Below are 16216 nucleotides of genomic sequence, written 5' to 3'. Positions count from 1 at the left end.
TTCCCCATCAGTGTCCTTTCTTTGGGCGGGGGGGGAGGCAGCCCTGCAAAAGATGGGAAACGTGAAGGATGGGGGCAAGTGAGGAGGAGGAGGTGAGGGATGAAGGATGGAGGAGGTGGGGGATGGGGGTGAAGGGTGGGGACAAAGGAAGGGGCTGTGGGAAGAGGTCGAACGTTTGCGACGAAGACAGTTCAGCATTCCCCCCGGGGGGGCCCCCCCCCACAAGAGACCTCACAGGCGCTGCTGGAGCCCATCCTCACTGCAGCCACTTGTGAGGAATGAGCAGGTGCACTGAGCCGCCTTTCACACGGGGAGGAATCCGCAGGGCCCCAGCTTCCCCATCTGCTAAATGTTGGCCTGGGGCAGAGTTTGCAAACTTACGAGCAGGGGCAAGATAAGGGTGAGAAGACTGAGGCACTCGCTAGGAGCACAGAACTTGAGTGGGGGATGCCAAGAACTCAGCCATGGAGATACATATGTCAAAGCAGTATTTAATGCAAAGGAAACCGTGGTGAAAACATACCGATGTTTTAAATAAAGAGAGGATCTGTCAGGGCCTGGGAGAAGCAAAGCTCCTGGCTGGTCCAAGTGCAACGTCAGATCTTGTCTTTCCTGAAATTTTGGTATTTTGTTCTTCCTGGATCATTTCTGCATTTATTTTGAATTTTTAAAATATTGCAGTAGCATAGTATTTATCTTGATAGCAGGGTTTTGGTTTGTTTTTCATGGGGCCCCTTTAGGCTTTGGATTTGAGGAAAGTGCTTGCCTCACCGCAGTCCCGGTCCTGCTCTGTCTTTAGGGCCACATGATGATGCCCTTGAGTGAAGCAAGCTCAGCCACGTCACCCAAGTGGCCCAGGAATGGCCAGACCTTCCTTCTGATCTTTCAAGGGTGCCTGGAAATCCAGATTTCTTCTTGTGAAACGTCCTTATTTTTAAATGTTGGCAACAAACTTACATTTTAAAAGCACTTTGGGGTCACATCTCATCCAAGGGCCACCAATCTGTGACCCTTGTTTAGGTAACAATTCCTTTGTGGAGATGTGGACTGTGGAGTGAGAGGCTGGGCCCCAGGCACTTGGTTCTCTCTGTGCACTGCCAAGGATGATCGGGAGGTTCCTGCAGGGAAGACAGGGGCCCTGTGGGGGCTCAGCTGGGAGGCCAGAGGCTCAGATCACAGAATGTCAGCTTTGCAGAAAGTTCTAGAAGTCCCAGAATCTGGAAGTCCATCATCCCCTGTGAGAAATTCTCCCCTCCGTGATTGCTGGATAATTTTGGAGACAAACCACACGTGTTTCAACATCACCGGGGGAGCTTATGAAAAATACACATTCCCTCCCCCCCCACCAAAAATAAAAATGCACATTCCAGGGGTCCAGTTCTTACAGGATTCTGTATCATTCAATGTGGGTGGGTGCCTAGGAAGGTGCTTATTTATTTATTTTATTATTATTTTTTTTAATCTTTATTTTTTTATTTTTGAGAGAGAGAGAGTGAGCGGGGGAGGAACAGAGAGAGGGAGACACAGAATCCTAAGCAAGCTGCAGTTTCTCTGAGCTGTCAGCACAGAGCCCGACATGGGGCTCGGGCTCACGGACTGTGAGATCACGACCCCAGCTGAAGTCAGCCTAAGTCAGACGTTTAACCGACTAAGCCACCCAGGTGCCCCAGCTGCTTTTTTAGATCCAGGCCCAGGAGTTAGGAAATTGAGAAACCCTGGAAATTATGAGATAGGCTTAGGCAAATGACCTTGGGTTTAACTTCGCTGAGACTCAGTTACCGCCGCTGTAAAACGCAGACAATGTAATTTCACCTCTTAGCCTTATGCAGAAGATTCAAAATAAGGGAGCAGTTATTACTGTCCTGCTCGTTAGGAAGCGATACACTTCTCCCTCAAGCGAGGCTAGGATGTTGGATTCGAACTCGCAGCCCCGCTGGGGATTCGAATTCGCGAAGCGCCTCGCACCCGGCTTACGTCATCGAGTCACCTCTGGAAATCCGCTGGTCGTCAGCAGTGGAGTCCACCACAGCGGGACTATTTGCATATTAGCATAGCGCCGCCCCCCACGCCGTGCTCTTCGTTCGCGGGTGGCCAGCGGCGGTGCCATTCAGCGCTCCGCCTTCTGGCCCCGCCCACATCGCGGGCACCGCCCCCTCGCCTGCGCGCAGCCTACCCCGCTGCCTGTCCTGCGCCCCGCCCCGGCCGGGGCCTCCCGCCGCCGAGGCTCTCGATTGGCCGAGCTGGCTGCCAGTGCCCGCCCCCCCGGGAGTAGGCCCCGCCCCGCGGTGGGAGCGGGCGCTCGCCGGCTAGGCAGCGGGTTCGGCTGCGCGGCGGGGCTGAGGCGGCCGCGGCGGCCGGAGCGCAGGTAAGGGCGCTCGCGACCGCGGGCCGGGCCGGGTTCCGCCGCCCTCGCCTCGGGCCCGGGGGACAGGGTGCGGCCGGGGAGGAGGGCTGGCGGGGGCGGCCAGCCCAGGGAGGGCGCTCCGATTTGGCTGCGGACCGAGTTACGGGTCGGAGTCAGCTGAGGAAGGGGCTTGGGCCGGGGGTCCGGGCTGGAGTTGGGGGTCGCGGACCGTGAGGAAGGGGCTGGGGTAGGGGTGCTGGCCAGAGCTGGGGGGTCGTGTTCAGTGAGGAAGGGGCTGGGGGTGGGGGGTCCTGGCCAGAGTTGGGGGTCGTGTTCAGTGAGGAAGGGGCTGGGGTGGGGGTCCTGGGCAGAGTTGGGGGTCGCGGACCGTGAGGAAGGGGCTGGGGTGGGGGTCCTGGCCAGAGTTGGGGGTCGTGTTCAGTGAGGAAGGGGCTGGGGTGGGGGTCCTGGGCAGAGTTGGGGGTCGCGGACCGTGAGGAAGGGGCTGGGGTGGGGGTCCTGGCCAGAGTTGGGGGTCGTGTTCAGTGAGGAAGGGGCTGGGGTGGGGGTCCTGGGCAGAGTTGGGGGTCGCGGACCGTGAGGAAGGGGCTGGGGTGGGGGTCCTGGCCAGAGTTGGGGGTCGTGTTCAGTGAGGAAGGGGCTGGGGTGGGGGTCCTGGGCAGAGTTGGGGGTCGCGGTCAGTGAGATAGGGGATGGGGTGGGGGTCCTGGCCAGAGTTGGGGGTCGCGGACCGTGAGGAAGGGGCTGGGGTGGGGGTCCTGGCCAGAGTTGGGGGTCGTGTTCAGTGAGGAAGGGGCTGGGTCCGGGGGTCTAGGCCAGAGTTGGGGGTCACGGTCAGTGAGATAGGGGATGGGGTGGGGGTCCTGGCCAGAGTTGGGAGTCACGGTCAGTGAGATAGGGGCTGGGATGGGGGTCCTGGCCAGAGTTGGGGGTCACAGTCAGTGAGATAGGGGCTGGGATGGGGGTCCTGGCCAGAGTTGGGGGTCGCGGACCATGAGGAAGGGGCTGGGGTGGGGGTCCTGGCTGGAGTTGGGGAGTCGTGTTCAGTGAGGAAGGGGCTGGGTCCGGGGGTCTAGGCTGGGGTTGGGGGTCGCGGTCAATGAGGAAGGGGCTGGGGCCAGGGCCCCGGCTGGAGTTGGGGGTCAGAGTCAGCAGAGGAGGGTCTGGGGCTGTAATTAGGGTCTGGGCTTGGATTGGGTTGGAGGTCCTCTGAGGAGGGGGGTGGGGGTGGAGTTGGGGGCTGGGCCAGCAGGGGAAGGGGATCAGGGCTAGAGGTGGAGGTTATCTGAACCGGGGCTGGGAGTGGAGTTGCGGACCGGGGGAGGGGTGATTGAGGAGTCCCTGGTGAGGGTGGGCTCAGAAAGGGGGCACCGGGAGGGGAGGGCTGAGGCATGAGGGTAAGTAGGAGTCCCAGGGCCGTGGGGACCCATACTGGAGGCATAGAGGGCTGGGAAGCCTGTGCAGGTGTTTGGGGGGGGTGGTGTGACTAGTCAGGAGGAAATGGGGGGTCTTGGTCAGTTACTAGTATCGTGGAGGCCACTCGCCCCCTACTTTTGGGAGGCTGACCATTTGGTGTAGAAGGTGGGGAGGCAGAGACCCTGTGGCAGCAGTGAGCAGGAGGAGACATGGGCCCAGCATACTTTGGGGGGGCTGCTCCTAGGACGTAGGGTGTAAGGAGAATGAACGTCCTGGAAGCAGAAAGGCTCGTGTCGGGGACTGAATATTTCAGGAATTTTTGGGCTCAGGAGTCGAGGAACCCAGGTGGGAGTTTTGGGGACGATGGTATTGACGGATGTGGGGATGTGGGTGGCACTTTGTTTTTCCTGGGGGGCGGGGGTTGCTAGGGGCTGCAGGGTGGGTGGGAGAAGGCAGGCGTGAGGACGCGCGGCTCGGAGGCTCCCGTGGCTGCTAGGGGTCCAGGATGCAGTTCAGAAACGTGTCCCGTCGGATGCTGAGGTCTTGCAGAAATGCGGAGTGGAGCGGGCTCGGGAAGGCCGGCCTGCGGTCCCCCCCTCAGCTCCAGCTGCTCCGGGAGTCTGGCTTGCTTGTCCGTGAAATGGGTGTAAGAAAGCAGCGGGAGGCACCTCACAGGGCTGCTGGGGGATCAGAAGAGGGAAGGTGCCACCCAGCACGCTCCTGGCACGTGGCGAGGGGACGTGAGACATCGATAATAATGTTCTAAATTAAGGCTTTTTTTGGGAGGGGGGGAAGGTGGGTGGATAGAATTACTGGGTTGTCACAGAGGGTGGGGGAGGGAAGGAATCAGCTGGAGCTTGACTCTAGTCCTTCAGCCTTGGGGTGCAATTGACAGTCACCCCTGGAGCTTTAAGACACAATTTCCGGAGGGGAAAGAAAGGTCCGTGTCGTTAAAAGTGAGGAAAAAACGAAAAAGGAAGAAGGTTCTGACACCAGGAGATTCAGAAGGTTTGTCCAGAAACAGACACATCCACTTAAGAGAAGGCTGCACGGGTCATTCTGATTTAGGGGTCCCCCCCCCAGGAGCCATTCCAACGTGTACCCCAGGGGTCGCAATTATATGCTCTTTCAATACGTGAGCTCTGCTTCTGGAGCTCACGTGATGGACCCGGGTCTCTCCACTCGGCATCGCCGACACTGGGGCAGGGGCACTCTCTGGGGGTGTCCTGGGTGCTGTGGGGACTGAGCAGCGCCCCTGGTCCCCACCTGCTCCGTTCCAGGAGCGCCCCAAGTCGTGACAACCATGGACGTCCCCAGACATCCCACTGCCCCCTGGGCACAGAATCACCCCAGCTGGAGACCCAAGTTAGTTTCCCTTTTAGAGCCCACACGTCGTCACCTTTGATCCTTAGGAAGTGCAGCCGTTCAGATTTGGGGTCGCCTTTAGATCACCTAGTGCTCTCGTTTTGAGTGGAAAACTGCACTTAGAGGCTTTTAGAAATGCTGGCTTCTTTCTCAGTGCGTCTTTTGTGTGACTTTCCAACCCTTGCTACCGTGATCTTATACACGGGACGAATGGATACGTCGCAGGCATTGAGAGGCACCGGCGTGTTCGAGTTGTTTCCCCCGTTTTTAACCTAGCGCGTGAGGCTTCCAGAGATGCCACAGTTGTTTGGGCAATTCCTGGTCTTATTTAGAAAATACCCGTGACCGATGCCATTGTTTGCTGTTTTTGTTCCGTGCTTCGTGAAGCCTGGGCCCTATGGTTTGAAGGGAGGGACGGCTGAATACGAATTACCCTAACACACAGACCCAGCTCCGTGTTTAGAGTGGAGGCGTTATTTTTGTACAGCACGTAGCAGAGTAAAAAGCTGCTTCTTCCGTTCAAGGTGTTGTTACGAATTTTCTCATTTGCATCTGGAAACCGATAATAGTCTTTAAAAAAGGCATTTTACTAGGTCCTTCCTATTCTTGAAGCTCTTTGTAGTTTCTTACAAAAGGGCTGTTGTGTGTGGCCTCCGTGACTTTGGAACTTTCTGGAGCTCTCTAGAGGGGACGGTTACCAGGATAGTTGTGGGATTGCCGGGCGTTGAGTTACAACTGCCTTCCTTTGTGCCCCACGGTGGCAGCCAGTGGGTGACTGCCCAAGCTGAGTCTTTGTCCTGGGAGGGCTTGTCTCCCGTGCCACGCACGCCAGAGTCCCATGGCCCCTGCCATCCAGGGGGCCTCCCTCAGGTTCCCACTGGTCTTTTGGCCAGTTCTGGACCTCGCTTCCCACGGCTTCTGTCTTGTGCTACCCTTCGGCGTGGCCTCTCTCTCTACAGGCTCTGGAGAAAATTCACGGTGTGTGTCACCCACCACACCTTAGACACCAGGTACAAGAGCCGAAAAGGTGGAGTCACTTGTCCCGGAGGGTCCCTTCCGTCCTCTTCCTGGTCCTCCCTGCCAGCTGGAGTGCAGGGGGGACTTGGGCAGCTCTGAGACTCTTCCAGAAACGGCTATTAGTTTTCCCTGGGAACTTGGCAAAGTAGAAGATCTTACTGCTTTTCACTTTTTTAATTGAGGTACAATTTCCATGTCGTAAAACTCAGCCAGTTGAAGCATAGAGGTCAGTTTTCTGGGAAGTTTATGGAGCTGTGCAACCTTCCCCGTAAACCTTTAGAACCTTCCATCACCCCAGTAAGATCCCTATAAACGTTAACCATCACTCCCTGTTCCCCCCTCCCCAGCCCCCGGCCCCCACGAGCCCCCCTTCCTGTCCCTGGATGAGCCCGTTCTGGACGTTTCACACACGCGGACTCACACCCCGCGTGGCCTCTTGTGTCCGGTTCCCTCCCTGAGCGTCGTGTGTTCGGGGTCCGTCCGCGGGGCGGCGGGGGCGGGCGCCTCGCTCCTGTTCATGGGTGAGTAATATTCCACCCTGTGGCCAGACCATCCTTGTCTATCCGTTCGCCTGGCAGCGGACTTCTGGGTTGCCCCCACGTTTTGGTACCGAACCATCAAGCTGCTATTTAAGTGGCTTTTTCCTGGCGCTTGGTGGCCTGTTCAGTTGAAGCTTGGGGGTGGCCCGGGTGTCAGCCATCCGCATTCTGCCTCTCTCTTTTCCGCCTGAGTGAAATGCTTCGCCGTCTCTGGTTCCACGCATGCTAGCTGGTGGCTGGCCTCACGGCCCACTCAGCGGGTGGCTCCGCACGGCCAGAACCCACTCTGTAAAGGCATAGATGTACCGTCAGTTCCCGGCCACCTCGACCAGCTCATCCCCCACTTGACAAGATCGAAATGCCTCGTGCAGCCTTGGTGGCACCACAGGAGCTGGCCCCGCCTCACCTTTGCAGAGTGACCTTCACTTTGACTGTAGGAACCCGCCCCTCCTGGTCCTCCCTGCCACCCGCCCAGCACTCCCCCTTTCCTGGATGGTGCGGTTTGCTGTCTCCTTTGTCTGAAGCCTGCCTTCCTTCCTTCCTTCCTCTCCCCAACAAAGGCTGCTTGTGTGCCTATTTTAAGCATCAGAACGGGTGCCAGGCTCCGGGAGTACCACGTGAATGAGACGCTTGTGTGCATGCGTGGGGAGGCGTGGAGACAGGGGACCCAGGGCCGCTCTGTCCCTGGCCTGCTGTCTGAGTGGGGGTCCCGGGGGGTGGTGGAGACAGGCCCAGGCCTGTGCATCCCAGTAACTCCATAAGTGCTGTGAGAAAGGAAGCCTTCTGGGGGCGGGGGGGGGGGGGGGTCCTGCGTGAAGGACAGGCCGGAGACAAGCTTCACACTGGCCAGTTTGCCAGGTGGGGGGTGCAGCCCACCTTGTGCAAGCCCCGAGGCAGGGCTGAATCCTTCCACGTCATTTCCCTCAGGGTCTCCCCTTTGGCACTGCTGACATTTGGGTCAGGTTGTTCTCCATAGGGCGTCCTGCAGCATCCCTGACCCCACCCCCTCGAGGCCAGGAGCACCCCCATCACGATCACCGCAGATGTCCGCAGACATCACCCAGTGTCCCCAGGGGAAATCCCCGCTGGTTGGGACCCATTGGGCTGAGCGATGATTTTATGAATCTGTGATCAGGTTAAAGTAAAAAGGCACATTGGGGCTTTTTTTTTTTTTAAAATAGACTTTATTTTTTAGGGCAGTTTTAGGTCCACAACCAATTTGAGCGGAAGGATTTTCTGTGTCCCCCTTGGCCCCCACCCCCCAGCAGGCTCCCATACTATCAAAGTTCCCCGTGAGATGGGGCATTTGTTACAGGTGCTGAGCCTACAGCCGTGTCCATAGGCTCACTGTTGGTGGTGTAGTGTAGGTTTGGGCTGATTCATAAAGACACGTATCCGCCATTAGGGTCCCACACGGAGTGGTTTCACTGCCCTAAAACATCCCCTGTGCCCCACCGATTCATCCCCCGCCCCCCCGCCGCCACACACACACTATTTTGCTTTTATGGGCAAAGGGATAAGAATAGCACAGTAACCTTGAGTACCTTTTGGGAAAGATGTAGCCCTGTAGCCTATGGAGTCTTCTGCGAATTATTCTTCTATACTCTCTACTCCAAGAAACTGTTCCGTTGAATAGAAACAGGATTCTAGAGGGTCATCCGGGTGGCTCAGTTGGTTGAGCATCCAGCTTCAGCCCCGGTCATGATCTCACGGTTCGTGAGTTCAAGCCCCATGTCGGGCTCTGTGCCGACAGCTCGGAGCCCGGAGCCTGCTTCCGATTCTGTGTCTCCCTCTCTCTGCCCCTCCCCTACTCGCACTCTGTCTCTCCCTCAAAAAATAAATCAACATTAAAAAAAAAAAAACTTTGTGAAACTGTATAAACTGAAACGAACAAACAGGATTCTAGAAACATGATCCCACCCTGTGTTGGTAATTGGAACCATTCGGCCAGCCACGTTCAAAAAGGCCAAATAGGTGAAAATAATCTTAACGATATGTTTTATGTAACTCGCGGTATGCAAAATACGAACATTTCAACATGTAATCAACATAAAGAAGGTATGATCAAGCTGCTTTCACTCTCTTGTATCAAGTTTTCAAAATCTAGTATGGATTCTGCACTTGCAGATTTGTGACTCTCAGGATCAGCCACATTTCAGGTGCTCGGTACCACATGCGAGATGTCACAGGTGTAGGACGGGAACAGGGGAAATTTTAGGAGAAAATGAGACCTCTCCAGGCACATGAATGTAGCTTAGCGTTTGGACACGTTGTGGGTCGTTGTTAGAGCTATTGAAGTATCTGCTGATTGAAAATGAGGATTGAGGGTCTCAGAAAATCAGTTCTGGAAGGACCCCCTAGACGGTCCAGTCCAGGGGATGGCAAGCCGTGCCCCTCGGGCCAAAGCCATCTCACTGTCTGTTGTTGTTGTTTTAACATTCATTTATTGTTGAGAGAAAGAGACAGAGCACAAGCAGGGGAGGCACACAGAGAGAGACCCAGAATCCGAAGCAGGCTCCAGGCTCTGAGATGTCAGCACAGAGCCCGACATGGGGCTCAAACCCTCGAACCGTGAGATCATGACCTGAACCGAAGTCAGACGCTTAACCGACTGAGCCACCCAGGCGCCCCTCATCATCTGTTTTTTTATGTGGCCCTTAGGCTGAGAATGGTTTTTACATTTGAAGTGGTTACAAAAATCAAGACAAACATAATTTGTCCTGATGTATGAAAGCTGTATAGAATTCAAGTTCCAGTGTCCATCAATAAAGTTTTATTGTCACAGAGACGTACACATTCGTTGACAAGTTGCCTGCGGTGGCTTTCAGGCTACAACATATGAGACCACGTGATACCGATTCTCTGGCCCCTACAGAAGAGGTTTGCCAGCCCTGCCAGACTAACCTGTGTGATTTACAGACGAGGAATCGGCCGGGTCTCCCGGGCTCACGGCAGTGCTGGGACTTGAACTTGGGGGTTTCATAGTCCAGCTTTATCCTTTCGATGTAGCCCTGCCCTTGGGAGAGCAAGTGACGCTCGACTTCAGAGAGCTGCCTCTGCCACTGTCCTTGGGCTCTTGTACCCCCGCAGCCTCCTGGCTGAGCAGAGGTTAATGATCTGGGGACAGATGCACAGGGTGATTTTTTTTTTCCCCCCTCGCATGGTGCCCGTACTGAGGGAGGCTGATCATTTAATTTCTTTAGGGTCACGACACACAACAGCCGATTTTAGAGATAATGGGATCTTAGATTTGATGAACTATGACATCTGATAGCTCCAAATAGATCCCATTTGAAAATGCCAGTGACATTCATTATCATGTTACTTAAAGACGCCCGAGTGTAACACTGCATATAAATGTCTCCTGCTCGTGGCTTTTAGTGATAAATCGAGAAAGCCTATCAGGTAAACAAAAGTAAAAAGGGCAACACAGTGGTCTTCCAAATGCACATTCAGACGGACTGTTTTGATGTCGGGCCATGGGTGTCGTTTAGAACGATGTCCAGGAGTGACAGTTTGCCCCGAGCCCCCGTTTGAAAACCCAGTGGGTCACGGTGAATTTCACCGTCTGCAGCCAAGGACGATTCTGTGTTTGACACCCACTCGACTTAGAAATGCTTTTCTCTTTAGGTTGAGCACAGACAAGCCGTGAATTCTTCAGGGAGGCTGAGTTTTAAAATATTTGAGGCCAGGGTGAGAAGTGGAAGGTTTGTTTTGGTTTGCTTTCGTCTGTCTTTTGGCCAACCGCTGCTTTGGGAATGTACGGTTATTTCATTTGGCAACGAGAGGTGATGGGAGGAAATGGGGCGGGGGGCTTTGTGGGCAGGCCGGGCATTCCTTATTGTTTGAGAAACAGGTCGGCGCCTGTCTTTCTTCTCTCTCCCTCTGCGTCTGTGTGGCACTGAAGGGTTCCAGGAGGCTCTCAGCTCTGTGTAAAGAAAACGAAGGGATGTCCACTCTGTTCACAAGCTTCAGACACCTGTATTGGGGCTCAGAAGGACGGGGGACCAGGGTTACAGAATCTCAGTCCCAGCCTTGCCTCTGGATCCTAAATTGACCAGGTCCCTGCCCCTCTCTGCTCCCCTTCCCCTGGCTGAGAAGTGGGGCACGGGGATCGGGGAAGTCTCTGAGGGAGCCTCTGAAAAAGATCGTGCCCTGAGTTCTGAGACCTGTTTTTTTTGTTTTTTTTTTTTTTTCTTTGATAGAATGTCAACTTTGGGCTAGTTTTTGGTGTATAGACAAGTCACGAAGGCAGTGCAGGGCCCCCCCGTGCTAGCTAACATCCGCACCCCCCCTGGTGCCTGCCACCCTCGGAGGTGAATGTGTCTGTGTTGCTGCTCTTCAAGGCCTGTGCTTCGCGTGCACGTCACTACGTTTCCTCTAATGTCCTTTCCTGTCCCAGGACCCCATCCAGGGCCTCACATGACACTGGGCCCCTCTGGGCTGTGACAGCCTCTCTGACACCCCTTGTCTTTTATGCCCGGACAGTCTTGAGGACACCTGGTTAGGGATTTTTTTTTTTTCCAACGTTTTTTATTTATTTTTGGGACAGAGAGAGACAGAGCATGAACGGGGGAGGGGCAGAGAGAGAGGGAGACGCAGAATCGGAAACAGGCTCCAGGCTCCGAGCCATCGGCCCAGAGCCTGACACGGGGCTCGAACTCACGGACCGCGAGATCGTGACCTGGCTGAAGTCGGACGCTTAACCGACTGCGCCACCCAGGCGCCCCAGGGATTTTTTTTTTTATGTTTATTTATTTTTGAGAGCGAGAGAGACAGAGCACAAGCAGGGGTGGGGCAGAGAGAGAGGGAGACACGGAATCGGAAGCAGGCTCCAGGCTCTGAGCTGTCAGCACAGAGCCCTACGCAGCGCTTGAACCCTCGAAGCACGAGATCGTGACCTGAGCCGAAGTCTGGCGCTCAACGGACTGAGCCACCCAGGCGCCCCATGGTTAGGGCTTTTTTCACCACGACCCCCAACCTGGGTTTGTCTCATGTTTCCTTGTGATCAGACCAGGGGTTACGGGTTTGGGGGTAGAACACACAGTGGTGAGGTGCCCTTCTTGTCACATCACACCAGGGGTCTCTGCCACCCACATGACATCACTGACGGTGTTGACCTTGGCCACCTGTCACAAGCAGTGTTTGCCTACCCACCGGGTGCTCGGAGCCCTGGATTAGTCTCTTCTCACCCTTCCTTCCTTCTGCAGAGAGGAGCCCGGGGCGGGGACGCCTGCCTTTGCTCTCCCTGCTGGGTTCCCCATCCCCTGTCCTGCCAGCTTTGTGGTCCGTCTTCGCAGCCTGCGACGTTGACTTTCTCCCAGTTCCACCACACCCGCACTGGAGATAGTCTGGGGAGTTGGAAAATCATCATCTTCCACGTTGTGGCCACAGACACTGCAGGGTGTTGGGGAGACCCGTCCCCCTTCCGACCTGAGACGCACGGGTCCCACCCGTCCCAACCCCCTGTGTTGGTGAGGAGCGTGGATGGGTCCCAGTGCTGGTGACGGAGCGTCCATCCCAGCCCTGCGTAGATGCCACGTGTTAACAAAAGTAGGGGGAGCTTTCGCTTGGGGGGCAGAGTTGGGACACTCGCGGCCAAGGCCCGGAACCGTCTGCCGGCGCCCGCGTTCCTACCCTCCCCACCCTACCACCTGCCTCCCAAAGGGACACGGTGGGTCTCCGTCCACCTGTGGATGCAGCGCCCAGGGAAGCGAAAGATTGCGGGAAAGCAGGCTGGTTTTTTTTTTTTTTTAATTTTTCAATGTTTATTTATTTTTGAGACAGAGAGAGACAGAGCATGAGCAGGGGAGGGTCAGAGAGAGAGGGAGACACAGAATCTGAAACAGGCTCCAGGCTCTGAGCTGTCAGCACAGAGCCCGACGCGGGGCTCGAACTCACGGACCGTGAGATCATGACCGGAGCTGAAGTCAGACGCTCAACCGACTGAGCCACCCAGGCGCCCCAAAGCAGGCTGTTTTGTAGGGAGGTGTTTGTGGGTCCTTTGGAGGCAGAGCTGGGCAGCAGTGGGGGCCCCCCGGGGGAAGGGCGGGATTCCCTCCAGCCGCCTGTCCCGCCGCCTGCAGCGCTGCGTGGTCTGGCCGCACTGAGGCCTTTTCCTCTGTGGCCTCACGATGCTCAACCACCAGCCGCGGGATGATGCCAGGTGCTGGGTGTACGGCCATCCCCTGCCATGCTCCCTGCCTCCGGGGGGGAGGGGACCTGTCAGCTGTGGCTGTCACCATGGATGGGAGCATCTGTCACACATCACACATCGTCCCCGTTTACGTGTCCGTCTCTGCTCAGTGCAGCACCGGCGTCCCACCCCGTTCCCTGGGCCCGCTTCGGTTTGGGCACCCGTAACATCCGGCTCGCCATTGGGACCACTTCCAAGCACACGGCTCAGCGACATCAAGCACAGGCACACTGTCGTGCAGCCACCCCCGCCGTCCATCTCCAGAACTTTCCATCTCCCCAGACTGAGACTCTGTCCCCATAAAGCACTGACTCCCCGCTCCTCCCCCAGCCCCCACGAGCCCCCTTCCCATCCCAGCCTGTTCTGGACGTTTCACATGCGTGGGATCACACACACCATGTGACTTCTCGCGTCCGATTCCCTCCCTGAGCGTTTTGTGCTTGGGGTCGGACCACGTTTGTATTTTATGGCCGAATAACATTCCGTTCTGTGACCACATTGTCTTTACCCCTGCATCCACTATGGGCACGTGGGCTGCTTTCGCTCTTTGCTGTTGTGACTTGTGATGCTGTGAACGTGTGTGTGCAGACGTTTGTGCGGACAGATGCTTTCAGTCCGGGGTGGATGGCCAGGGGGTGGCATCGTGGGGCCCATCCTCTGTTATTAAACTTATTGACTTCGTGCTTCTGTGCCTGGCGGGACTTTTGCCCATTTGCTGCTTCTTTCACAGCTCAGCCCTGCGGGCTCTGGGAGGATTCGAGTGCCTCTGCTCTGGCTGATCCCGTTTGTTCGTTCTTTCGTTCGCTCGCTTGCTCGTGGGCTCCATCCTGGTCCGTGGCAGGACCCTGCGCCAGCCTGCCCCAGGCGGCTTTCTCAGCACGGTTGATTTTTTTTCTCCCTCCCGCCCCTGGGGTCTCGCTCCTGTCTCCCTGGCCTGGAATGCCCTCTGCACTGGGTCCTCCGCCTGCTCCCTGCCAGCCCGCCCCTCCCGGAGCCACGTCTTCACCTGGCCCTGCTCTCCACCCGCCCCTGCGTCCGCTGTTCTCCCACCGCCAGCGCTCTGGGCCTGCCGGACTCCCGGCCACTCTGTCTGCAGTCGATAGGGGGCCTGGCCCAGTTTTCTTTAGACTGAGCTTTAGTTTTCCTTGGTTTGTCTGTCTCGCCCTCTCCGTCCCCCTCCTCCTGCTCCCGGTCAAGGTGACTTCCTGGCCACCCTTGTCTCCCATTTAAGACCGCGTGTGGTGGCTTCTACCCAACTCCCTGAGATGCCCTTCTGAGGGCCAATCTTCAGAGGAGTCACCTGAGGTTCAGAATGAGTGCTTAGCCAGGAAGGACCCCAGCCCCCGGGCTCCCTCACTTCGTAGCTCTTCCTTGAGAATGTTCCTGATTGTATCGACTGCCTTTTGCTCAGGATTTGTATGTCTCAGGGTTGGACCAGCCACACTTCCTTCCAGCCATGGAATTGTGTATGTGAAGCCGGCTCTGGGGCACCTGTTTCCTAGTATGAAAACATTTTGGTGTCAGGGCACCTGGGTGGCTCAGTCGGTTGAGCGACAAACTCAGGTCTTGATCTCAGGGTCCTGAGTTCAAGCCCCACATTGGGCTCTACACTGGGTGTGGCACCTGCTTAAGATTCTCTCTCCCTCTGCCCCTCTCCCCTGCTCGTATTCAACCCCCGACTCCTCTCTCCCTGTCTCTGTCTCTCTTTCTCTCTCTCTCAAAAAAAAAGTTACCCATGGGGTTTCCATCTGACCAAATGATTCCACTCCTGGGTATCCATCCTGAAGAAACTAGAGCATACGTCCACACTAAAACCTGCACACACATGTTCACAGTAGTGAGGTTCACGACAGCTGAAAAGTGGAAGCAACTTAATGCCCATCCATGGATGAATGGATACACAACGTGTCCACATCCACAGATGAACGTGTTCACCGCGCACACGCGTGTCCCTCGGCCGCAAGCAGGAGTGAGGTGCCTGCACCCACCGCCCTGAGGACAGACCCTGAACACACGATGCTCAGGGAGGGAACCAGACACGAGAGGCCACACGGGGTGTGAGTCCGCATGTGTAAAACGTCCAGAACAGGCTCATCCCACTGCTAAGAGGGACGGGGTTTATTTTTGGGGAAATGGAATGTTCCGGAACTAGATAGAGGTGATGATTGCACAACTGTGTAAATATACTAGATGCCTTTGGAATATACACCTGGGTTACAATTGTAAATTTTATATTATGCGTATTTTACCAACTGCCCCTCCCTACAAAATATCTCTTGGTCTAAGTGGTCATATTTTGGAGCATGTGACCATTGACGTCCTTAATGGGCCTTGGGGGAACAGCCCTGTTTTCCTCGGAGAGCCCTCCCCTCCCCTGCCTTAGGTCAAGCCCTGTAGGGCTGTGATCACAGGCGTGTTCTCATTTTAAGTAATGTCCTTGTGAGTCCACCACAAGGGCGTGAATTCCTCTGCGTCTGGGTCTGCTAAGCAGTCACACCCTTGACTTAGGTCTTGCCAGGCCCGGCCCTGACCAGCCACAGGAGGGCAGAAAGGTGCTCCTGGGTCTCTGGGAGAAATCAGTGAGTAAGATGTGGCACTGCTGAAAATTCTGTCCCCCCTTTGAGGAAGAGGGACCCAGGGAGTAAAATAGGTAGGAGGTGAGATGTTGGGGATTATGGAACTTTCTGGAACCTTCTGGAATGTGGAGGGCGTTGTGGCATGGTGGGGCTGCGGGTTGGAATTCCTGCTCACCCTGGATGACTTTCTCCCTGTGTGATTAGACCTTCCCTGTTTCTGTCTCCTTGTGGGCAAAAAGGAACAGGAATCATCACCCATGATCGTTCTAAGTTATGGGATGGTGTGCGAGCTGGTGACCCGCCTGTAGTGATCGCTGTTCTGTTTGGGCTGTTGTTCTGCTGTGTGCTAACATAGCCTTCCGTCTGTGCCGCCGTCGTCATTCCCTAGCCACCACCACAGGCATGGACCCAACCAAGGGTGGAATTAGGCCCGCCCCTGCCGACACGGTGGCAGGATCGCCCCTATTTGTTTGTAAAGGGATCAAACCCAGAGAAAACGTGTTTGAGATTTGAGGCTGCTCTGGGACATCCAGTTGATGGAGTGACACTTGGGGCTTAGACGGCTGGGCTTAGACGGCTCTGGAGATGCACCGTGGAGTTCGGTCTCCAGGTGATGCTCCCGACCAGCCTCCCTAAGGAAACTCTCGGTGGCCCATATGGAAATGTAATTAAGTGGCCGTTTTCCCCTCTGTGGTGATGACACAGATTTGGCTCTGTAATAAAGATGAAGGAGTCCCTTTAG

General features: G+C 55.9%; 1 protein-coding gene across 1 annotated transcript in view; it reads left to right on the top strand.

Moving 5' to 3' along the window:
- Nucleotides 1-2284: 2284 nt before the first annotated feature.
- GNG7 (G protein subunit gamma 7) overlaps nucleotides 2285-16216 on the top strand; it is a 118428-nt gene continuing 104496 nt past the window's right edge. Inside the window, exon 1 of the mRNA XM_019439255.2 lies at nucleotides 2285-2365. The gene's annotated coding sequence lies outside the window, so the exon portion shown is untranslated. The remainder of the gene's footprint in view (nucleotides 2366-16216) is intronic.

This window comes from Panthera pardus, unplaced genomic scaffold (assembly GCF_024362965.1).
Source record: "Panthera pardus isolate Hobbes unplaced genomic scaffold, ASM2436296v1 HiC_scaffold_8, whole genome shotgun sequence".
Classification (NCBI taxonomy): domain Eukaryota; kingdom Metazoa; phylum Chordata; class Mammalia; order Carnivora; family Felidae; genus Panthera; species Panthera pardus.
Note: the sequence above shows the minus strand (reverse complement) of the source record. Positions and strands in the feature narration are given on the sequence as shown.